This window comes from Chiloscyllium punctatum, chromosome 31, assembly GCF_047496795.1.
Source record: "Chiloscyllium punctatum isolate Juve2018m chromosome 31, sChiPun1.3, whole genome shotgun sequence".
Taxonomy (NCBI): Eukaryota; Metazoa; Chordata; class Chondrichthyes; order Orectolobiformes; family Hemiscylliidae; genus Chiloscyllium; species Chiloscyllium punctatum.
This window is the reverse complement of record NC_092769.1, coordinates 55,967,460-55,992,650: the sequence shown is the minus strand read 5'-3', so window position 1 is coordinate 55,992,650 and position 25,191 is coordinate 55,967,460. Positions and strand designations below refer to the sequence as shown.

At 50.0% G+C, this 25,191-nt stretch overlaps 1 long non-coding RNA gene across 1 annotated transcript in view; it reads left to right on the top strand.

Moving 5' to 3' along the window:
• The window catches only part of LOC140456834 (uncharacterized), a 51,386-nt gene continuing 26,195 nt past the window's right edge, over positions 1-25,191 (top strand). The window contains exons 1-2 of the long non-coding RNA XR_011953172.1: positions 1-114; positions 19,375-19,511. This is a non-coding gene — a long non-coding RNA (uncharacterized lncRNA). The remainder of the gene's footprint in view (positions 115-19,374; positions 19,512-25,191) is intronic.

Here is a 25,191-nt window from a genome sequence, read left to right as displayed (position 1 = left end):
GCTGATTTCTCCGGCAGCGGCTGCGATCAGCTTCAGAGAGCGGCGCACAGAGACGGTGTGTGGGAGCCTCTCTGGGAGAAAGGAGCGGAGAGATTTCACAAGTCCTGGATACAGGTTAAAAATAACTCGAAAAATACCCTCCAGGCCCGTGTAAGGAGGAGGCGGTGGTCTCTGATCAGGGAAGGGGCCCAGGGTCACGGCTGCCATTTGTTTGAGGGAAGAGGGAGCGCGGGCCTGAGGGCCGCCATGTTGAGAAGGTCAAGGGGCAGGAGGGCGGGGCTATGGGGGTCTGTAGAACAATCAGAGGAAAGGGAAGCCCCATTGTTATTGATTAATTCCACGAACACAGCTTCACTGGGCGATCCTGCAGGAATATCCTCTCTCAGTCCTGCTGGGATGTTTCACCCAATCAGAACCAGCAGCTCTCCTCCTCTCCCAGCTCCCCTTCTGTCCTTCTCTGCCAAAGCTATCTCGTGTCCCCTTTTTACATTCCTGATTTCCATCCTAAGTGTATTTCTACAGCCCCGATGCTCCTGAAGGGATTCCCTTGAGTCAGCCAGTTATATCTGACATGTGACCCCTTTTTTCTTGACCACAGCCTCGAAACTCAGCCAGTGTTTCCTAATTCATCAGCATTGAGCTGCACACTAACAGGAACACGCTGGCGCTGAACGCTCCTTTTATCTCGGTTTTTAAATATTCCTACTTGCCAGACTTCCCTTTACCTGCAAATAGCCTCCCCGGATCTACTTTAAAAATTCCTGTCTAATACTATCTTGCTCCATTTAATAACTTTAACTTGTGGACCAGGCCTGTCCTTTTCCATCGCTATTTTCAAATGAATACAATTGTGGTAACTTTCCAAAGTGCTCCCCCACGAACACCTCATTCCCGTTCCCGACCTTGTTTCCCAAGGGGAGGTCAGGTTTAGCCCCATTCTCCAGTTGGGCCATTTACATAATGACTGGGAGTTTTCAGAACACACTTAACAAATTCCTTCGAACCAAATGCTTAACTTAGTAGCAATCCCAGTCCAGGTTTGGGACGGTTAAGATCCCCTATCATTACAACCCTATTATTCTAAGAGCTATCTGAAATCTCCTGACATATTTGCTCCTCCATCTCCCGTTGCCTATTGCTGTAGTACGACCGTAGAAAACTAATGATCAATTTTTATTTCTCAGTTCGACTAATATCGTTTAACTGGGCGATCCTACATAAATCCTCCCTCGAGGTACTGCTGGGATGTTTCCCCCCAATCAAACCCACCCGCTCTCCTCCTGTTTTCCCTCCTGTTCTATCCTTCCTGTAGCATCTGTCCCCGGAACATTGAGCTGCTGCTCCTGTTGCTCCCTCAGCTGTGTTTCTGTAATACCTCTGGTATCCCAATCCCATGTTCCTTTCCATACTCTGGGTTCATCTGCCTTATCTGTCTGGCCCTTTACATTGAAATAACTGCAGTTTAATCCACCAGTTTTCCCTAATTGTCTGCTATGTTCTTGCCTGCCTTGTCTACTTATATTGCTCTCTCGAACATTTGTACCAGCTTCAACTTTCTTTCTGGCCTTACGACTCTTTGGGGTTTAAATCCTCTCAAGCAGCTCCAGCAATGTTCCCCACCAGGATGTGGGTCCCCCTCCTGCTCCCAGTTCAGGTGTATTTCCCAGCCTGTCTACCTGTGCTGACACCTTCAGACATCCAGGGACTTGCCCACCAAGGTCCCTGTATTCCTCAGTACTCCAGGAGGACATACCATTCATGATCTATACCGTTCGTTTATTAGACTTCCCACAGTACATTACCTCACAGTGATCAGAAGTAAACTCCATCTGCCATTACTCTTCTCAGTTTATCATCTGATTAATATCAGACTGCAGCCTGAGTCCATCCCCCTCACTGTGGACAACACCCTCACCTTTCATGTTATCTGCAAACCTACTAATGTTACCTTCTGCTTTCACATCCGAGTGATTAATGCCCATAATGAACAGCAATGGCTCCTGCACAGATCCCTGTGGTACACCCGCTGGATAAAGGCTTTCAATCACAAAACCAACCCTCCACCAATTGAGGAGCCAATTTACCAACTTACTTTGGATCCTATGGGATCTTCCCTTTTGGACCAGCCTTCCGTGTGGGACCTTGTCAAAAAACTTAATGAACTCCATATAAACCACATCATCTGCACTGCCCTCATCAATATCAGAGGACAGTCGTCTAGCAAATCCATACAGACAATCCCTAATGAAATTGTGGGGGTATCCGTTTTTGGCGAATACATTGTATAGGTGTTCTTCTTTCTCTTTTTTGCAGTTCTGGTGTACTGCAGCGTGTTGTGGCCCTTGTGAACAGTGTCTTGATGCAACTTCTATTGTGTGTGTTGGGGTGGTTGCTTTCGTAGTTTAGGACTTGATCTGTGTGTGTGGCTTTCCTGTAAACCTTTGTGGTGAATTCTCTGTTTGGTGTTCTCTGTACCATCACGTCTGGGAATGGGAGTTGGTTGTCCTTTTCTTCTTCTCTAGTGAATCGGATTCCTGTGAGTGTGGCGTTGATGATCCAGTATGTGTTCTCTATTTCTGTGTTTTTAATGATTACAAAGGTGTCATCCACATATCTGACCCAGAGTTTGGGGTGAATTTGTGGTAAGACTGTTTGTTCTAACCTTTGCATTACTGCTTCTGCTATGAGTCCAGAGATGGGTGAGCCCATGGGGGTGCCGTTGATTTGTTCATATATTTGGTTGTTGAATGTGAAGTGTGTTGTGAGGCACAGGTCCAGTCATTTGAGTATGCCGTCTTTGTTGATAGGTTCACCGTCCTGTTGTCTGTTCTGTATGTCCAGCAAGTTGGCTATTGTTTCTCTGGCTAGGGTTTGGTCGATAGAGGTGAACAGTGCCGTTACATCGAATGAGACCATAGTTTCTTCCTTGTCTATGTGTATATTTCTGATGATGTCCAAGAATTCCTGTGTTGATTGTACAGAGTGTCTGGATCTGCTGATCAGGTGTTTCAGTTTCTGCTGTAGTTCTTTAGCCAGTTTGTGTGATGGTGTCCCTGGGAGTGATACTATGGGTCTGAGTGGGATGGCTGGTTTGTGCACTTCAGGTAGTCCATAGAATCTGGGGGTGTTGTTGCTTTCAGGTTTCATTCTCTGTAGGTCAAACCTGGTTATCTGTCCGTTTTTTTATTGTAGGTTTCTCAGTGTCTTGTTTATCCTATTGGTGAGCTGCGGGTTGGGGTCAGACTTCACGCAATTTCATCCACAGATGCCTCAGGGAAAGACAACGGAATGAAGACATGCCACGACCCAAAGGACTAGCCACACTACCATACATCAAGAACATTTCCGAACTGACAGCCAGACTACTGCGATCACTAGGACTCATAACAGCACACAAACCAACAGACACTCTCAGACAACAACTCATCAGGACGAAGGACCGATACCCAGCATGAGCAAAACCAATGTAGTGTACAAAATCCCATGCAAGGGCTGCACAAAACACTACATCGGACAAACAGGAAGACAGCTAACGATCCACATCCATGAACACCAACTAGTCACGAAACGACACGACCAGCTATCCTTAGTAGCCACACACGCAGATGACAAGCAACATGATTTCGACTGGGGCAACACTACCATTATAGGACAAGCCAAACAGAGAACAGCCAGGGAATTCCTAGAGGCATGGTACTCATCCACAGATTCAATCAATAAGCTCATCGACCTGGACCCAATATAACGGCCACTGCAGCTGATAGCTGGAACTGACAACCAGAAGCGGCAGAGACAAATCACTATAAATGCTGGAGAAAACATCACAGAAGCGCTTCACAGGAGGCTCCCAAGCACTGAGGATCTCACCTCGACAGGGGACGAAACGTCTGCAAGACAAATTCCCAACTCGGCGAACAGACCACAACGAGCATCCATGTGACAAATCTCCTCCCAAACTTTGAAGCCCTTTCGACTCTACAAAGCTCCGTGATGAACAAACCACCATCTCTCTATTTCCTTTGCCTTCTTCAGTGACTGCAACTCTCGCTGTATGTTCCAGTAACGTTCTTTAGTTACTGCAGGTCTGCCTCGCTCCCCAGATAACCTGTTTCATCCCCTACAGCTCCCTCAATCGCTGTAACACCCTCTGCTCTGTCTAATCCTCCTCTTCCCCACTGTCTTCCAGGCACAACGGCGATCCTGTAAGAGAGCAGTGCGGAATGGGATGTTATAAATCTCAGCTGAGGCTTGAGGCCTACCATTACCTGGGAGTCACAAGGGGAGAGAACCTGAGCGAGTGCAGCACAAAACGGGAGAATATAAATCAGCAGCGAGGGTCAACGTCGACTGGGACTTGGATTTGGATAAAAAGCAGAGCAGGAGGCTCGAAATCAGCACCGAGTCACAGAGGGAGTGACCGTGTGAGGGAACAACTTGGAGCAGGAGCTTGAGGCTGACTCCCACCTGGGAGAATATAAATCCGCATTGAGGATCGAGGCCTAGTTGTACCTGGGAGTCACAGAGACGGTGACCCTGTGAGGGAGCAGACTGGAGTGAGAACTGGACGATTACACGTCCGAGGAGACACATCACTGTGTGTGCAGGTGTCCCTGTATTGTTCTGTGTTTGTGTTTGTGTGTATGCATGTGTGTCCCCTTCCCTCACTGTGTGTGTTTGTCCCTCCCTCGCTGTGTATGAGCATGTCCCTCCCTCACTGTGTATGTGAGCATATCCCTCCCTCACTGTGTGTGTACGTGTCCCTCCCTCACTGTGTGTGTGTTTGTTTGTGCGTATGTCTGCGTGTCTCCCTCCCTCACTTTGTGTGTGTGTGTGTGTGTGTGTGTGTGTGTGTCCCCTCGCTCTTGCTGTGTGTGAGGGTGTCCTCCCCTCGCTCTGAATGTGTGTGTATGCGTATCTCTCACTCAGTATGTGTCTGTGTGTCCCTCCCTTGCTGTGTGAGTGTGTGTGTGCGCGTGTCCCTCTCTCAATGTGTGCATGTCGCTTTTGATGTGTGTGTCCCTCATGCAGTGTGTGTGAGTGTGTGTGTGTGTGTCTGTGTGTCCCTCCCTCGCTGTGTGTGTGTCTGTGTGTGTCCCTCCCTTGCTGTGAGTATGTGTGTGTGTCCCTCTCTTGCTCTGTGTGTGTGTTTGTGTGTGAAACTCCCTCGCTGTGTATGCATGTCCCTCCCTGGCTGTGTGTGTGTGTGTGTGTGTGTCTCCCTCTCGCTGTATATGTCTGTGTTTGTGTGCTTCTTCATGTGCATGTCGCTCCCCCACTGTATGTGTGTGTCCCTCCCTAGCTGTGTGTGTGCATGTCCTTCTCTTGCTGTGTGTGTCTGTGTTTGTGTGCTTTCTCATACACATGTTGCTCCCTCGCTGTCGGTGTGTGTGTGTGTGTGTGGTCCCACCCTCACTTTTTGTATGTGTGCGTGTCTCTCCTTCGCTTTGTGTGTGTGTGAGTTTCCCCCCTTGCTCTGTGTGTGTGTGTGTGTGTCCCTGTTGCTGTGCGTGTGTGTTCGTGTCCCTCCCTCGCTGTGTGTGTGTGCGTGTGTGTGTGTGCGCGCGCGCGTTCATGTCCCTCCCTCACTGTGTGTGTTCATGTCCCTCCCTCGCTGTGTGTGCGCGTGTCCCCCTCGCTGTGTGTGCGCGTGTCCCCCTCGCTGTGTGTGCGCGTGTGCGCGTGTCCCTCCCTCGCTCTGCGTGTGCGTGTTCCTCCCTCTCTGCGTGTCTCAGCAAGTCCCTCCCTTGCTGTGTGTGTGTGTGTGTATGTCACATGCTCACAGTATGTGTTTGTGTGTGTCCCTCACTCGCTGGTTGCGTGTGTGTCACTCCCTCGCGTTGTGTGTATGTGTCTCTCTCTCGCTCTGTGTGTGTGTCTCCCTCCCTTGCTGTGAGTATGCATGTCCCCCCTCGCTCTGTGTATGTGTGCGTGTCCTTCCTTTTGCTGTGTGTGTGTGTATGTCCCTCCCTCGCTGTGTGCGCATGTCCCTCTCTCAATGTGTGTGCACGTGTCACTCCCTTGCTGTGTGTGTGTCCCTCCCTTGTGTGTGTGTATCCCTCCCTTGCTCTTTGTGTATATCCCCCTCACTGTATGTGTGCATCTCCCCTCGGTGTGTGAGTGCATGTCCTCCCTCACTGTGTGCGTGTGTCCCTCCCTCGCTGTGCCTGTGCATGTCCTATCTCTCTGTGTGTGCATGTGTCCCTCTTAATTTCTGTGCACATGCCCTCCCCCTTGCTGTGTGTGTGCTTGTCCCTCCTTCCCTATGTGTGCGTATCCCTCCCTTACTGTGTATGTGTGTGTCCCTCCCTCGCTGCGTGTGTGTCCCTCCCTCGCTGCGTGTGTGTACGCATCCCTCCCTCGCTCTGGGCCTGTGTTTACGTGCGTGTCCCTCCCTGTGTGTGTGTGTGTGTGTGTGTCTGTGTGTGTGTAAGTGTGTCTCTCTCCCACGCTGTGGGTGTGTGGGTCCTCCTCGCTGTGTGTGTGTGTGTGTGTGTGTGTGTGTGTGTGCGTATCCCCCTTCGCTGTATCTCTGTGTGTGTGTGTGTGTGTGTGTCCCTCTCTCTCTGTGTATGTGTGAGTTTTCCCTACTTGCTGTGCGTGTGTGTGCGTGTCCCTCCCTCGCTGCGTGTGCATGTGTCTCCACCTCGTGTGTGCGCGTATCCCTCTCTTGCTCTGTGTGTGTGTTTGTGTGTGACCCTCCCTCGCTGTGTGTCCATGTCCCTCCCTGGCTGTGTGTGCGCATGTCCCTCTCTCGCTGTGTGTGTGTGTGTGTGTCTCTCTCTCTCGCTGTGTGTGTTTCTGTGTGTGTGCTTGTGCATGCGCGTGTCCCTCTTGTTGTGAGTATGTGTGTCCCTCTTGCAGTGTATGTGCGTGTCCCACTCTTGCTTTGTGTGTGTGTGTCCCTCTAGCTGTGTGTGCACGTGTCACTCCCTCGCTCTTTGTGTGTGTGTGTCCCTCCATTGCACTTTGTGTATATCCCCCTCACTGTGTGTGCGCTTCTGCCCTCGCTGTGTGAGTGCATGGTCCCCCCTCGCTGTGTGTGCGTGTCCCTCCCTCGCTGTGTCTGTGCATGTCCCCTCTAGCTGTGTGTGCGTGCCCCCTCTCAATTCCTGTACACATGCCCTCCCCCTCGCCATGTGTGTGCCTTGTCCCTCCCTCGTTGTGTGTGTTTGTATGTCTGTGTGTGTGCGCGCGTGTGTCCCCCCTCGCTGTGTGAGCGTGTATGCCTCCCTCGGTGTGCATGTCCCTTCCTCGCTTTGCGTGTGTGTTTCCATCCCATGTGTGCATCTCCATCCCTTGCTCTGTGTTTGTGTATGTGTGCGTGTCCCTCCCTCGCTTTGCGTGTCCATCCATTGTGTTTGTGTGTGCATGTCCCTCCCTTGCTCTGTGTTTCTTTGTCTGTATGTGTGTGCGTGAACCCCTCTCGCTTTGTGTGTCCGACCCTTGTGTGTGTGAGTGTGTGTCCCCCCTTGCTGTGTGCGTGTGTCCCACCCTTGCCATGTCTGTGTCCTCTCTCGCTGTGTGTGCGTGCCCCCTCTCAATTTCTGTGCACATGCCCTCCCCCTTGACATGTGTGTGTCCCTTCCTTCACTGCATGTGTGTGTGTATCCCTCCCTCGCTGTGTGTCTGCGGGTAACCCCATCACTGTGTATGTTTGTATGTCCCTCCCTCGCTGTGTGTGCACACGTCTGTCCCTTGCTCTATGTTTATGTGTTTGTGTGTGTGTATCTGTGCATGTCCCTCCCTTGCTTTGCGTGTGTGTGTCTGTCCCTTGTGTGCGTGTGTGCATGTCACTCCCTTGCTGAGTGTTTGTGTGTGTATGTATCTGTGCGTGTCACTTTCTTGCTTTGCGTGTGTGTGTCTATCCCTTGTGTGTGTGTGTGTGTGTGTGTGTGTGTGTGTTACCAGCTTGCTGTGTGCGCGTGTCCCACCCTTGCCATGTCTGTGTGTGTCCCTCTCTCGCTGTGTGTGCGTGCCCCCTCTCAATTTCTGTGCACATGCCCTCCCCTCGACATGTGTGTGCTTGTCCCTCCTTCGCGGTATGTGCCTGTCCTTCCCTCACTATGTGTCTGCGTGTATTCCCCTCACTATAAGTGTGTTTCTTTGTCCCTTTCTCATTGTGTGTGCGCGTCTCTCCCTTGCTCTGTGTTTGTGTGCGTGTGTCCCTCCTTCGCTTTGCGTGTGTGTCCCTGTCCCTCACAGTGTGTGTGCCCCTCCCTCGCTGTGTGTCTGCGTGTATTCCCCTCACTGTGTGTGTGTGTGTTTGCGTGTCCCTCCTTTGCTTTGCGTGTGTGTCTCCCAGTCCCTCGCTGTGTGTGTCCCTCCCTCGCCGTGTGTCTGTATGTATCCCCCTCATGGTGTGTATAGGCGTGTCCCTCCATCGCTGTGTGTGCATGTGTCTCCACCTCGCTCTGTGTGTGTGTGTGTGTGTGTGTGTGTGTGTGTGTGTGTGTGTGTGTGTCCCTCCCTTGCTCTTTGTGTGTATCCCCCTCGCTGTGTGAGTGCATGTGTCCCTCCCTCGCCGTGTCTGTGCGTGTCCCCTCTCGCTGTGTGTGCGTGTCCCCTCTCAATTCCTGTACACATGCCCTCCCCCTCGCCGTGTGTGTGCTTGTCCCTCCTTCTGTGTGTGTGTATGTGTGTGTGTCCCTCCCTTGCTGTGTATGAGCATGTCCCTCCCTCGCTGTGTGTGTTTGTGTATGTTCCTCCCTTGCTGTGTGTGCATGTCCTTCCCTTGCTATGTTTGCGTGTCCCTCCCTCGCTCTGAGTGTTTGTATGTGTGTGTGCATGCGCGTGTGTGTGTCCCTCCCTCGCTGTGTGTTTGTGCATGTCCCTCCCTTGCTGAGTGTTTCTCTCACTTGCTGCGTGCGTGTGTGTCCCTTCCTCGCTGTGCGTGCCTGTTCTTCCCTCTGTGTGTGTGTGTGTGTGCGTGCATGTCCCTCCCTTGCTCTGAGTTTGTGTATGCGTGCGTGTCTCTCCTTCGCTTTGCATGTGTGTATCCGTCCCTTGTGTTTGTGTGTGTGTGTGTGTGTGTGTGTGTGTGTGTATGTCTTTTTCTTTCTCTGTGTTTCTGTGTGTGCATGTATGTGTGCGTGACCCTCCCTCGCTTTGTGTGTCCGTGTGACCATCCCTTGTATGTGTGAGTCCGTGACCAGCTTGCTGTTTGCGCGTGTCCCTCCCTTGCCATGTCTGTGTGTGTGTGCCCCCTCTCAATTTCTGTGCACATGCCCTCCCCCTCGACATGTGTATGTGCTTGTCCCTCCTTTGCGGTGTGTACGTGTCCCTCCCTTGCAGTGTATGTGCGTGTCCCTCCCTCACTGTGTCTGTGTGTATTCCCCTCACCGTAAATGTGTGTGTTTGTCCCTCCCTCGCTGTGTGCACACGTCTCTCCCTTGCTCTGTGTTTGTTTGTTTGTGTGTGTGTGTGTCCCTCCTTCGCTTTGCGTGTGTGTCCCCGTCCCTCGCTGTGTGTGTGTCCCTCCCTCGCCGTGTGTCTGCATGTATCCCCCTCACTGTGTGTATGTGCGTGTCCTCCATCGCTGTGTGTGCATGTGTCTCCACCTCGCGCTGTGTGTGTGTGTGTGAGAGTGACCCTCCCTCGCTGTATGTGCGTGTCCCGCCCTGGCTGTGTGTGCGCGTATCCCTCCCTTGCTGTGTGTGTATGTGTGTGTGTGTGTCCATCTTGCTGTGCGCATGCGTGCATGGCCCTCCCTTGCTATGTGTGCATGTGTCTCCCACTTGCTGTGTTTGTGAGTGTCCCTCTCTTTCTCTTTGTGTGTGTGTCCCTCCCTCGCTGTGTATGCATGTCCCTCCCTTGCTCTATGTGTGTGTCCCTCTTGCTGTGTGTGCCTGTTGTCCTCCCTCGCCGTGTCAGTGCGTTTCCCCTCTCACTCTCACTGTCTGTGCGTGCCCCCTCTCACTTTCGGTGCACATGCCCTCCCCCTCGCCATGTGTGTGCTTGTCCCTCCTTCCCTGTGTGTTTGTGTGTGTGTGTGTGTGTGTGTGTGTGTGTGTGTGTGTGCCCATCCCTTGCTGTGTATGACCGTGTCCCTCCCTAGCTGTGTGTTTGTGTATGTTCCTCCCTTGCTGTGTGTGCATGTCCTTCCCTCGCTATGTTTGCGTGTTCCTCCCTTGCTCTGAGTGTTTGTATGTGTGTGTGCATGCGTGTGTGTGTGTGCATCCCTCCCTCGCTGTGTGTTTGTGCATGTCCCTCCCTTACTGAGTGTGTCTCTCGCTCGCTGCGTGCGTGTGTGTCCCTCCCTCGCTGTGCGTGTGCGTGTCCCTCTCTTGCTCTCTGTGTGTGTGTGTGTGTGTGTATCTCTACGTGTCCCTTCTTCGCTGTGTGTGTGTGTGTGTGTGTATGTGTGTGTGTGCATGTCCCTCCCTTGCTCTGTGTTTGTGTATGTGTGTGTGTCACTGTCCCTCGCTGTGTGTGTCCCTCCCTCACCGTGTGTCTGCATGTAACCCCGTCACTGTGTGTATGTGTGTGTCCCTCTATCGCTGTGTATGTGTGTGTATTTATGCATGTCCCTGCCTCGCTTTGCGTGTGTGTGTCCCCTCTCAATTTGTGTGCACGTGCCCTCCCCCTCACGGTGTGTGTGTGCTTGTCCCTCCTTCGCTGTGTGTCCCTCCCTCGCTATGTGTGCGCATGTCGCTCCCTTGCTGTGTGTGTGTATGTCCCTCCCACGCTGTGTGTGTCCATGCTTCCTCCCTCGCTCTGTGTCTCAGCGTGTCCCTCCCTCGCTCTGTGTGTGTGTCCCTCCCTCACTGTATGTGTATCCCTCGCTCTCTGTGTATGTGCGCGTGCATGTCCTTCCCTCACTGTGTCTGTGTGTGTGTCCCTTCACTGCGTGTCCCTCCCTCTGTGTGTGTGTGTACCTTCCTTGCTGTGCGTTTGTGTGTGTCTCCCTCGCTTTGCGTGTTTGTGTTCCCCCCTTGGTGGGTGTGTGTGTGTCCCTCCCTTGCTCTGTGTGTGTGTGTATCCCTCCTCATTGTGTGTGTGCATGTGTGTGTCCCTCCCCCGCTGTGTGTGTGCATGTGTGTGTCCCTCCCCCGCTGTGTGTGTGTGTGTGTGTGTGTGTGTGTGTGTGTGTGTGTGCGCGTGCGTGCTTGGCCCTCCCTTGCTGTGTGTGCATGTGTCTCCCCCCTGGCTTTGTGTGCGCATGTCCCTCTCTTGCTCTCTGTGTGTGTCCCTCCCTCGCTGTGTATTCTTGTCCCTCCCTGACTGTGTGTGTGTCTCCCTCTCTCGCTGTGTGTGTCTGTGTTTGTTTGCTTCCTCATGCGCGTGTCCCTCCCCCGCTGTGTGTGTGTGCGTGTGTTTGTCCCTCCCTCCCTCGCTGTGTGTGTCTGTGTTTGTGTGCTTCCTAATGCACATTTTGCGCTCTCGCTGTCTGTGTGTGTGTGCGTGTCCCTCCCTTGCTGTGTGTGTGTGCGTGTTCTTCCCTCACTGTGTATGTGTGAGTTACCCCCTTGCTCTGTGTGTGTGTGTCTTTTGCTGTGCGTGTGTGTGTGTGGCCCTCCCTCGCTGTGTGTGCATGTGTATCCTCCTCGATGTGTGTGCGCGTGTCCCTCTCTTGCTCTGTGGTGTGTGTGTATTTGTCCATGTCCCTCAGTGGCTGTGTGTTTGCGTGCCCCTCTCTTGCTGTGTGTCTGTAACTTTATGCTTGTGCATATGCGTGTTCTTCCCTCGCTGTGTGTACGTGTGCCCCTCTTGCTGTGAGTATGTGTGTCCCTCTTGCAGTGTATGTGAGTGTCCTTCCCTCGCGCTGTGTATGTGTGTTTGTCCCTCCCTCTCTGCGTGTCACTCCCACAGTGTGTGTGTGTGTGTGTGTGTGTCCCTCCCTTGCTTTGTGTGTGTGTGTGTGCGCCTCTAGCTGTGTGTGCGTGTGTCACTCCCTTGCTCTGTGAGTGTGTGTCCGTTCCTTGTGTGTTTGTGTCTCCCTCCCTTGCTCTTTGTGCATATGCCCATCATTGTGTAGCTGCATTGTGTTTGTCCCTTCCTCCTGTGTGTGCGCGTCTCTCCCTTGCTCTGTGTTTATGTGTGTGTGTGTATGTGTGCCTGTCCCTCCTTCGCTTTGCATGTGTGTGTCCCCGTCCCTTGCTATATGTGTGTGTTAGTCCCTCCCTCGCTGTGTGACTGCTTGTATCCCCCTCACTGTGTGTATGTTCGCGTCCCTCTCTCGCTGTGTGTGTGTCCCCATCCCTCAGTGTGTGTGTGTGTCCCTCCCTCGCTGTGTGTGTGTGTCCCCCTCCCTCACAGTGTGTGTGTGTCCTTCTCTTGCTGAGTGTCAGCCTGTATTCCCCTCACTGTGTGTTTGCATGTCCCTCCTTCGCTTTGCGTGTGTATCCCTCCCTCGCTGTGTGTCGCATGTATCCCCCTCACTGTGTGTATTTGTGCGTGTCCCTCCCTCGCTTTGCGTGTGTGTGCCCCCTCTCAATTTGTGTGTACATTCCCTCCCCCTCGCGGTGTGTGTATGCGTGTCACTCCTACGCTGTGTATGTGCGTGTCCCCTCCCTCATTGCGTGTGCATGTCCTTCCCTCACTGTGTCTGTGCGTGTCCCTCCCTCGCTGTGTGTGTGTGTGTCCCTCCCTCGCTCTGTGTGTGTGTCTCCCTCGCTGTGTGTATCCCTCACTCGATGTGTGTGTGCCCCTCACTCGATGTATGTGTGCCTCTTCCTCATTGTGTGTGCATGTCCCTCCCTCACTGTGTGTGTGCACGTCTCTTCCTCGTGTGTGCGTATCCCTTTCTTACTGTGTCTGTGCGTGTCCCTCCCTCGCCGTGTGCGTGTCTCTTCCTCGTTGTGTGTGCGTATCCATTTCTTGCTGTGTCTGTGCATGTCCCTCCCTTGCTGTGTCTGTGTGTTCCCCTTCGCTGTGTGTCTGTGCGTGTCCCTCACTCACTGTGTGTGTGTCTGTGTGTGCGCATCCTTCCCTCGCTGTGTGTGTGTGTCCCTCCCTCGCTGTGTGCGTGTGTCCCTCCCTCATGTGTGTGTCCCTCACTCTGTGTGTGCGTGTCCTTCCCTCGCTGTGTCTGTGTGTGTGTGCGTATGCATGCCCCCCCTTTGCTGTGTGTGTCCGTGTCCCTCCCTCGCTGTATGTGTGTGTGTGTGTCCCTCCCTCACTGTGTGCGTGTCGCTCCCTCGCTGCGTGTGTGCGTGTCCCTCCTTTGCTTCAAGTGTGCATGCCCCTCCCTCGCTGTGTATGTGTCCCTTCCTTGCTGTGTGAGTCCCCTCCCTCGATTTGCGTGTGTGTGTCCTTCCCTCGCTGTATGTCTGCATGTATCCCCCTCACTGTGTGTGTGTGTGTCCAAAATTTGCACCATCAGTGGATTGGCCATTATAAATTGACCGTGGTATTCAGGAATGTGTGGGTTAAGTAAGTTCACCACGAGAAATGCAGGGTTTAATGTACAGGTGGGGGGTTGGGTCTGGGTGAGATGCTCTTCAGAGGGTTGGAATGGACAGGTTGGGCCGAATGGCCTGGTTGCACACGATGGCGATTCTATTCAGGTTATTGTCCAGCCGTGTCAACCATCCCCGTCTCTTACACCTGGCCTTCTCCCCAATATTCTCCCTCACACAGTAATCTCCTCCAGACTCTAAAACACCCCTTGCCTATGTAAGCTTCTCCAGTCCTTGCAAAAATCGATATGTCTGTCACCTCTTCCTGCTTTTAGAACCCTCCCTATAACTATTACCATTCGGTACAGCATTCCCAATCATTGTTCCCTCTTGAAACTCCCATAAACATTTGTATCTCTGAAAACTCATCTGGACTGTCTCAACTTCCCTTTGACAGTTACATGCTGAGACCTGCTCTATATCAGTGAAGTAATTAAGTCTTGGCAACTCTCACTGTTAGAATCTCCCTCCAGCCTTACAGCACTGAGGATCTGTAGAAGCTCTTCTCAACCCGACAGCCATCTCTGTGTCTGTAATCTCCTCCACTCCGCATAATACATTCTCTCTGAGCTCATCTGTCGTCCACTAAACACTCCCTAATACTGTCTGTATCAGTGTAACCTACTCCAAAAACACAACCTTCCGTATCTGTGTAAATCCCTACACCGGTCCCTATCCCTCTCAGCTCCGTCTAACAATACAACCCTCCATGTCTGTGTATTCACCTTCAGTCCCTACTCACCTCCCTATCTGTGTAACCTTCTCCATACATTTTTGCTTCAGTCTCTTCAACTGTCCCTGTCAGTGTAACCTCTTCCAAAGCAGAAAACTCCCCTCTTTTTGACTTACTCAGACCACACAACCCTCACGATCTATAACCTACTCCTGTCTGAGAAACCTACCTCTGCAAATTGCTCCAACTCTTCAACTCTCCATAAGCTCCTGCAGCCCTTACATCCCTCCCTATCTACCAAATCTCTTCCATTCCCTAAACACCAACAGTCTGTGGAGACCCGACCACCATCCCGATCAATGTAATCCTCTCAGGTCTCTGCAGTAATCCTGATCTGTCGAACTCACTCCATGCCTGTGCCTCTCCCAATCCAGTCCCTACAGAACCCACTATCTATTTAACACCCTCCTGTCACTATCACCCCCATGTCAATGTAAGCTCCTCCTGTGTCTCCACCATCTACCCATCTCCATAACCTTGTCCAGCTCTCACACCACTATCTGTTTAAACGTCACCTTCCCCAACAACTTCCTCCTGTTTGTGCTATGCTCCCTTACCTGTGAAACTGTTTCTGACCAAAATTGTTATCCCAGTCTCTGAAAAGAAATCCAGATTCCACAGCGTCCATAACCCCCAGAACCTAAGCCTTCCTGTGTCAATAAACATCTCCAGTCACGACTACCCTGCATATCTCTGTTTGTTCTTCCAGTCGATACAAACCTCTTTATCTCTGTAATCTGCTCAGCTCCCTAAAACAGTCCCTGTCTGTCATCCAGCCCTGGCCTACAAACATCCTTATCCCTGTAAACTTCTCCAACCCTCCCAACATTCCCATCTCCATGAACCCCTGTCAGCCATACAGCTCTCCACATTTCTGTAACCTCCTGTGGGTCTATGGTCCTCCTTCCCTGTGAAACCACCTCCAGGCTCCCCATCCCTCCCAATCTGGGTGCTCTGCTCCAGATCAGGCCATTGCTGTCTCCGTAAACACCTCCACTCCTGACAACTCTTCCCATTTGTGTAACCTCGTTCAGACCCCATATTCTCCAGCTTCCTGAATCCTCTTCCTGCCATTGCAACTAAAACCACATGTTTATGTAATATCCACCAGTGCTTCCACCCTCCCCAACTCAGTAACCTCTTGCAGTCCTAACAAAACACCTAAACTGTGAAACCTCTCATTTCCCTACAATCTTCCCACCCTCCCTCTCTCCTCAAATGCCTTCATCACCATGAAACCTCACAATTACTGAAACCTAATGTCTGCAAAATCCTACTGTCCTGATATTCCTCTCTATCTCTGTAACCCCCACCACCCTCCAGTGCCCTTCTGGGGAACATGGCAGAGGAAGGAAGATTTGTAAAGTCCAATCCATGTAATGGAGGTAGAATTCTGGGAATTACAGATTTGGTCGAATGGCTGTGGTGTGCAGATTATTGGCGAGGACTCTCGAGACAGGATTTACGACTACTTGGAAAACCATAGTTAAATTAGCCACAGTCAGTATGGGTTTGTGAGGGGTCAGGTCATGCCTCACAAACCTTATTGAATTCTTTGAGGATATTTCAGAATAGGTTGATGGCTCATTCAGAAAAGAAGGAAAATTGGGATACAGGGAAATCTGTCTGTCTGGATATAGGATTGGATGGACCAGAGAGGACAGAGGGTGGCAGCAGATGGACAGTATTGAGCCTGGAGCTCAGTGACCTGTGGGGTTCTGTAACAATCGGCTCTGGGACTCTGCTCTTTGTGATTTTTGTAAATGACTTGGATGAGGATGTTGGAGAGTGGGTTAGTAAGTTTGCCAATAACATGAAGGTTGGTGGAGTGGTGGGGAATGTGGAGGGCTGTTGTAGGTTGTAATGGGACATTGCCAGGACGCAGAGCTGGGCTGGAAGTGGCAGATGGGTTTCAATCTGGAAAAGTGTGAAGTGATTCATTCTGGAAGGTCGAACCTGAATACAGAATATGGGGTGAGAGGCAGAATACTGGCAGTGCGGAGGAACAGAGATCATGGGGTCCGTGTCCATGTCAAAATCACCACGCACGTTGGTAGGTTTGTTAAAAAGGCATATGTTGCGTTGGCTTTCCTTAGAAGGGGATTGACTGTAAGAGAGGTGAGGTTTTACTGCATCTTTATAGCGTCCTGGTGAGACCACAATTGGAATATTGTGTTCAGTTCTGGTCCCCTGTTTACAGGAAGGATGTGCAAGTTTTAGAGAGTGTACACAGGAGATTTACCAGGATGCTGCCTGGAATGGAGGGCAGTTCTTATGAAGAAAGGTTGAGGGAGCTAAGACTTTTTTTTCATTGGAGAAGGGGGTGGGGCGACTTTGTGGAGGTGAACAAGATGATGAGGGGCACAGAGTGAGTGAATAGTCAGAGACGTTTCCTCCTATTGCATAAATGGCTATTACAAGGGGGTGTAATTTTAAGGTGATTGGAGGATGGATAAGAGGATAGAGATGGTAGGTGGTCGCATGGACTGCCAATGGTGGTAGTAAAATTAGATCCATCCGGGACATTTAATAGACTCTTGGATAATAGTAAAATGAAGGATATGTAGTTTACTTTGATCTTACAGTTGGCTAAAAGGTTGGCATGAAATCATGGCCGAAGGGTCTTGGGCTGAACTGTTCTGTGTTGTGTTCTCTGTCTGGTAAACTGGGTAATAAGCTCAGATCACTGTAAAAGAATATGGCATTCAGGAGGAGCTAGTGAACTGGATACAAAATTTGCTTGATAGTTGAAGACAGAGGGTGGTGGGAGACATGTTGTTTTTCTGACAGGAGACATGTTACCAGCGGTGGAGTGGGTCCCCTGTTGTTTGTCATTTGGATAAATGGTTTGGATGGGAATATTGGTTTCCTGGTAAGTAATTGTTTTGGGTGACACTGAAGTTGGTGGGAAAGTGGACAGTGATGAAGGTTATCTATGATACAACAGGATGGACAGTACTGCTGGGATAGTGGGCTGAAGAATAGCAGATGGAGTTGAATTAGATAAAGGTGAGGTGTTACATTTTGGTGAAATAAGCCAGGGTGGTACCTGTACAGTTAATGTTCGGGCCCTGGGTAGTGTTTTCAGTCAGACATCCAGTGACCCAGGTACACAGTTCTTTGAATGTGGTGTCACAGGTAGACAGGCTGGTGAAGCAGGTGTTTGGGATGGTTACCTTCATTGGGGAGGGCATTAAGAGTAAGAGTTGGGATGTCATGTTGTATCTGTAAAAGACATTGGTGGGGCCACCATAAAACATTGTTGATCAGTAGGAAGAAGTCATCTAGTTCACTAACCTCATCTGACATTCTAAACTGGTCTGGCCGACATGTGACTCCAGACCCACATCAATATGGCTTCAGCGATCCGTCCTGGCTTTGTAACACCCTCACCACCTCCAGCACCTTCACCTCTCCCTGTTCCTATCGTGTCAATGAACCCTGACCGTGGTTCCCCTTCCCACAGCCCTCCCCTTGCGAGCAGACCCATTGTAATCCATTAACATTTACTCCTAAAACACTCTCTCACTTCAGGATTTTAAGTACTTTTTGGTGATCTTCTCACCCTCATAATCGAGTATGATCGCTTTTGTCCTGAGTGAGGGATCAGTGGGAATTTCTTGCTGAGGTTTTCACTGTTTCAATTGAATGTCCTTTTGTTGAGTGTTTTATACTGTTCCTTCAAATGTTTTCCACTGTTCATACCTTGGTCAGTTCTCCTCTCAAACCCATGTAATTGGCTATTTTTGTTTCTAGCTGTAGCTTGTCCTTTCTGTGATTCACTTTAAAACTTTATATTTCTTTAAACTGCACTTTATCACAATTTCCCGAAAGATCTCTGCAGGTGACATGACTCATTCACTAAGTTTCATTATACAGTCGCTCTGCGATAGTTATGTCCCTTTACAGTTCCACAATGTGTTTTTCAAAGAAACACTGAAAAAAAAATTAACTGAACTCCTCTTCCAATATCAATGTTGTCCGTGTGAATGTCCCAGATTATACAAATATTGAAATTTTCCAAAATTATCACAATGCCTTTGTTAAAAAAATTCCAATGAGTTCCTGTTTAATGAAGTGATGAGCAATGGAATGCTGTTTGGTGACTAAAACTGTTCTGCTGCTTGTGTCCTTGGCAAGTAGTAGTCAGAATTTACATTCAGACTGACTCTACTTCATGATCTGAGGCCAAATGCTTTCTCTGTAATGCCTTCGTTATCCATTATTGTTAGCATTGCCCATTTTGCCTGAGTTTGCACAAGATTGTGAACCACTGAATATTTTGTTCACCCTGTATCCGTGTCTCCCTGGTGTCGAAATCTCTTTTATCTCTGTGTCACAAATCCATCAACCTTATTGCAGCAACATTGTCCATTCAAAAAAAAATAATATACTCTCTTCCACAATATTCTGTCACCAATCTATTTGCTGATGTACAATTTTAGTTAAACTCTGTCCCTCCCTGTTCCTTTCTGCTTGTCTTCAGCCACATTCCCATGCTGTTCCATTGCTTCGCCTTTTCCCTTTGGATTTGAAAGCTCCTTTCACCTGCATCCTCTCTGTCAGTTTAAAGCCCTGTCCATAAACCTACTGACATGATTGGTCAGGACACTGCTCCCAGCACAGTTCCAGGGGGACCATTCTAATAGATTTTTTTTAAAAATCAGGTATGGGATGTGTGAGTCTCTGGCTAACCAGCCTTTCTTGCCCAGTCCCAGAAGCCCTTGAACAGAATAACTTGCTCGGCCATTTCAGAGGGTAATTGAGAGGCAAACACTTTGCTGTGGGGATGTCGTACAGACCAGGTGAGGATGGGCAGATGTCCTTCTCTAAAGGATAAGTGTTTGGATTTGTTGTACATCAGTAATGGCTTCATACTTATTTGTGGATTGTTAATTATTAATTTTAAAATTATTGATTTCAAATGTCTCCTTTTCAGATGGCGGGATTCAATCCTGCCTCCCCTGAACATTAGCTGAGGTTTTGGATACATTCTCTCGCAATAATACCACTCGGCCATTACTTCACCTGCTCACTGGGTGCTCATCCCTGAGCACTGATACCAGGGCATCATGAAGCTAAACCCATTCTTCCAACATGACTGTGTGATCCTGACATCTTCCAGCAATCTGGGACTATTACTTAATATCGCTCCATTTTCCAGATCTCTGTGGGACTCTCCATGTGTAACCCTCACTGCATCTGTTTAATTTCCCATTCTGTCTATTTCTCTGTCTCCTGTAGGTTCTCAGGAAAGTCCTGACTCAATAGCCTTCCCAGCTGCTGGGTGGATCGTCCATCACCTCATTGAACGCAGTTGGTCTGCCAGAGAGAGACAAAGGGAAAGGAGATCTGGAGCCTTCAATAAGTCCTGTAGTGAGGTAAGGTCACCCACAGTGCACAGAGCAAAGAACAATTAGAGGGCTCCAAACATCTGTTAACACAACATGACATAGATACAGTGCTGGAGGGGAGCACAGAACACACACCCCAGGCTCAATCACCACCCCAATGTAAGTTCTGTTATATTGAAACTCACTACTCTACAACAGTGTATCTATGGCATGTCTTGTGGTCCAGTGTCTTTAATAATTTTTAATTCCTATAATAGATCCTATCGCTGTAACCTCCTCCCTTCCCGATAGTCCCTCCATATATTTGAAATGTACTGCATTCCAGACTACCATCCCTATCCCTGTAACATGGTTCAGTGTCTACAACATGCCTTGTAGAACATAGAACATAGAAGAATACAGCGCAGTACAGGCCCTTCGGCCCTCGATGTTGCGCCGATCAAAGCCCACCTAACCTACACTAACCCACTATCCTCCATATACCTCTCCAATGCCCGCTTAAATACCCTTAAACAGGGAGAGTCCACTACTGCTACTGGCAGGGCATTCCATGAACTTACGACTCGCTGAGTGAAGAACCTACCCCTAACATCAGTCCTATATCTACCCCCCCTTAATTTAAAGCTATGCCCCCTTGTAATAGCTGTCTCCATACGTGGAAAAAGGTTCTCACTGTCAACCCTATCTAACCCCCTAATCATCTTGTACACCTCTATCAAGTCACCCCTAAACCTTCTTTTCTCCAATGAAAACAACCCCAAGTGCCTCAGCCTTTCCTCATAGGATCTTCCTACCATACCAGGCAACATCCTGGTAAACTTCCTCTGCACCCTTTCCAGTGCCTCCACATCCTTCCTATAGTATGGCGACCAAAACTGCACACAATATTCCAGATGCGGCCGTACCAGAGTCTTATACAACTGCAGCATGACCTCAGGACTCTGGAACTCAATTCCTCTACCAATAAAAGCCAGTACGCCATATGCCTTCTTCACTGCACTATTTACCTGGGTGGAACCTGCTCTTCCACACGACCAAGTATCCGACCATTAGCCCAGTACCCCATCTTTTTATTACTCTTACCAAAGTGAATCACCTCACACTTAGCTACATTGAACTCCATTTGCCACCTTTCTGCCCAGCTCTGCAGCTTCTCTATATCCCGCTGTAACCTGCCACATCCTTCCTCACTGTCTACAACTCCTCCGACTTTCGTATCATCCGCAAACTTGCTCACCCAACCTTCTAACCCTTCCTCCAGGTCATTTATAAAAATGACAAACAGCAATGGTCCCAAAACAGATCCTTGCGGAACACCGCTAGTGACGGCACTCCAAGATGAACCTTGACCATCAACTACTACCCTCTGTCTTCTTCCAGCCAGCCAATTCCTAATCCAAACCTCCAACTCACCCTCAATGCCATATCTCTGTATTTTCTGCAGTAGCCTACCATGGGGGACCTTATCAAACGCCTTACTAAAATCCATATATACCACATCTACCGCTTTCCCCTCATCTACCTCCTTAATCACCTTCTCAAAGAATTCAATAAGGTTTGTGAGGCACGACCTGCCCTTCACAAAACCATGCTGACTATCCTTGATCACATCATTCTTATCCAGATGTGCATAAATCCTATCCCTTACAATTCTCTCTAAGACTTTGCCCACAACAGAAGTGAGACTCACTGGCCTATAGTTACTAGGATTATCCCTACTCCCCTTCTTGAACAAGGGAACCACGTTTGCTAGCCTCCAGTCCTCTGGCACTACTCCTGTAGACAAAGAGGACACAAAAATCAAGGCCAATGGCTCTGCAATCTCCTCCCTTGCTTCCCAGAGAATCCTAGGATAAATGCCATCAGGCCCAGGGTACTTATCTATTTTCACCCTTGCCAGAATTTCCAACTCCTCTTCTCTACATATCTCAAAGCCATCCATTCTACTTATTCGTGCCTCAGTATTCATATCGACAACAATGTCCTGTTCCTGAGTGAATACTGACGAAAAGTATTCATTCAGTGCCTCCCCAATCTCTTCAGCCTCCACACGCAACTTCCCATTACTCTCCTTGATTGGACCTATTCCTTCCCTAGTCATTCTTTTATTCCTAACATACCTATAGAAAGCCTTAGGGTTTTCCCTAATCCTACCAACTAAGGACCTTTCATGTCCCCTCCTTGCTGCTCTTAGCTCTCTCTTCAGGTCCTTCCGGGCTACCTTATAACTCTCAATTGCCCCTATTGAACCTTCACACCTCATCTTTACAAAGGCCGCCCTCTTCCATTTAACAAGGGATTCCAACTCCTTATTAAACCACGGCTCCCTCACACGACCCTTTCCTCCCTGCCTGATAGGTACGTACTTATCAAGGACACTCAATAGTTGCTCCTTCAACAAGTTCCACATATCAATTACGCTCTTGCCTTGGAATCTACTTTTCCAATCCACACATCCTAAGTCCAGCCTCACCGCATCATAATTTCCCTGCCCCCAGCTATAACTCTTGCCCTGTAGTACACACTTATCCCTCTCCATCACTAGAGTAAAAATCACCGAATTGTAGTCACTGTCCCCAAAGTGCTCACCTACCTCTAGTTCTAATACCTGGCCTGATTCGTTACCCAGAACTAAATCCAGTATGGCCTCACCTCTTGTTGGCTTATCTACATATTGTGTCAGGAAACTCTCCTGCACACATTGCACAAATACTGACCCATCTAACGAACTTGAGCTATAGCTTTCCCAATCAATATCAGGAAAGTTAAAGTCTCCCATAACAATCACCCTATTACTGTCACTCTTCTCCTGAATCATCTTCGCAATCCTTTCTTCAACGATTCTAGGACTATTAGGAGGCCTGTAAAAGACTCCTAACAGGGTGACCTCACCTCTCCTATTCCTAACCTCAACCCAAACTACCTCAGATGGCAAATCTTCGTCCATCTTCCTTTCCACCGCTGTAATACTATCTTTAACAAGCAAAGCCACACCCCCCCCCCTCTTTTACCCCCACCTCTGACTCTACTAAAACATTTAAACCCTGGAACCTGCAACAGCCAATCCTGTCCCTGATCTAGCCACGTCTCCGTAATAGCCACAACATCGAAGTCCCAGGTACCAACCCACGCTGCAAGTTCACCTACCTTATTTCGTATACTTCTGGCATTAAAGTCTACACACTTCAAGCCACTCTTCTGTTTACAGGCACCCTCCTTTAAGATTGATGCCATATTCCTAACCTCCCTACACTCCAGGTCCTGCACCCTAAAGCTACAGTCTGGGTTCCCATGCCCCTGCAGAGTTAGTTTAACCCCCCCCCCCCCTATCTCGGTAGTCTCCTCCTCCAATAAGGTAAAAACAAGGACTGCAGATGCTGGAAACCTGAGTCTAGATTAGAGTGGTGCTGGAAAAGCACGGCAGGTCAGGCAGCATCCGAGGAGCAGGAAAATCGATGTTTCGGGCAAAAGCCCTTCATCAGGAACAGAGGCCAGGAGCCTGCAGAGTGGGGAGATAAATGAGAGGGGGGTGGGGATGGGGAGAAAGTAGCATAGAGCACAATAGGTGAATGGGGTGGAGAAGTAGGTGATAGGTCAGAGTGGAGGATGGGGGAAGGTAGCAAAGAGCACAATGGGTGAATGGGGGTGGGGATGGGGGTGATAGGTCAGAGAGGAGGGTGGAGTGGATAGGTGGGAAGGGAGATAGGCCGTTAGGACAGGTCATGAGGGCGGGGCTGAGCTGGAAGGCTGGAGGTGGGGTGAGATGGGGGAAGGGGAAATGAGGAAACTGGTGAATTCCACATTGGTGCCCTGGGGTTGAAGTGTTCCGAGGCTGAAGGTGAGGCATTCTTCTTCCAGGTTTCGGGTGGTGAGCAAGTGGCGGTGGAGGAAGCCCAGAGCCTGCTTGTCCTCGGCAGGGTGGGAAGGGGAGTTGAAATGAAGGGTCACAGGGCGGTGGGGTTGATTGGTGCGGGTGTACCAGAGATGTTCCCTAAAGTGCTCTGCTAGGAGGTGTCCAGTCTCCCCAATGTAGAGGAGACCGCATCGGGAGCAACGGATACAATAAATGATATTGGTGGATGTGCAGGTAAAACTTTGGATGTGGAAGGATCCTTTGGGGCCTTGGATGGTGGTGAGGGGGAGGTGTGGGCGAAGGTTTTGCAATTCCTGCAGTGGCAGGAGAAGTTGTCAGGAAGGGAGGCTGGGTTTTTGGGGGGTGTGGAACTGACCAGGTAGTCAAGAAGGGAATGGTCTTTGCGGAAAGTGGAGAGGGGTGGGGAGCTAAATATATCCCTGGTGGTGGGGTCCGTTTGGAGGGGGCGGAAATGGCGGCAGATGATTTGGTTTATGCGAAGGTTGGTAGGGTGGAAGGTTAGCACCAGGGGCGTTCTGTCCTTGTTACGGTTGGAGGGGTGGGGTTTGAAGGCGGAGGTGCGGGATGTGGACGAGATGCATTGGAGGGCATCTTTTACCACGTGGGAAAGAAAATTCCGATCTCGAAGGAAGGAGGCTATCTGGTGTGTTCTGTTGTGGAACTGGCCCTCCTGGGAGCAGGTACAGCAGAGACGGAGGAATTGGGAATAGGAGTTGGGAATTTTGCAGGCGGTAGGGTGGGAAGATGTGTAAACTAGGTAGCTGTCGGTAGGTTTGTAAAAAATGTCGGTGTCAAGTTGGTTGTCATTAATGGGGATGGAGAGGTCCAGGAAGGGGAGGGAGGTATCAGAGATGGTCCAGATAAATTTAAGGTCAGGGTGGAATGTGTTGGTGAAGTTGATGAATTGCTCAAACTCCTCGTGGGAGCACGATGTGGTGCCAATGCAGTCATCAATGTAGCGGAGGAAGACGTGGGGAGTGGTGCCATTGTAACTACGGAAGATGGACTTTTCTACGGAGCCAACAAAGAGACAGGCATAGCTGGGGCCCATACGTGTTCCCATGGCTACCCCTTTGGTCTGGAGGAAGTGGGAGGATTTGAAGGAAAAATTGTTAAGGGTGAGGACAAGTTCAGCCAAACGAATGAGAGTATTGGTGGAAGGGTACTGTTAGGGACATCAGGAGAGGAAGAAACGGAGGGCTTGGAAGTCCTGGTCATGGTGGATGGAGGTGTAGAGGGATTGGATATCCATTGTGAAGATGAGGCATTGGGGGCTGGGGAAACGGAAGTCTTGGAGGAGTGGAGGCTGTGAGTGGGGTCTAGAATGATTGTGGGTAGTTCCTGGACTGGGGGATAAGACAATGTCGAGGTAGGCAGACATGAGTTCGGTGGGGTATGAGCATGCTGAGACAATGGGTCGGCCAGGGTGGTCAGGCTTGTGGATCTTGGAAGGAGGTAGAACCGGACAGTGGGGGATCCCGGACAATGAGGGTAGAAGCTGTGGGTGGGAGATCTCCTCTTGATGTGATGAGGTTCAATATGGTCTGGGAGATGACTGTTTGGTGATGGGAGGTAGGTCATGGTAGAGGGGCTGGTAGGAGGAGGTGTCTTTGAGTTGGCATCATGGCTTCAGTGGTGTCGAGGTCAGTGCACCAGACTACCACTGCACCCCCTTTATCTGCTGGTTTGATGGTGAGGTTGGTATTGGAGCAGAGGAAGTAGAGGGCTGCACGTTGTGAGGGTAAGAGGTTGGAGTGGGGGAGGGGGGAGATAGGTTGAGGCAGTTAATGTCTCAGTGGAAGTTGGAAATGAAGAAATCGAAGGCAGGTAATA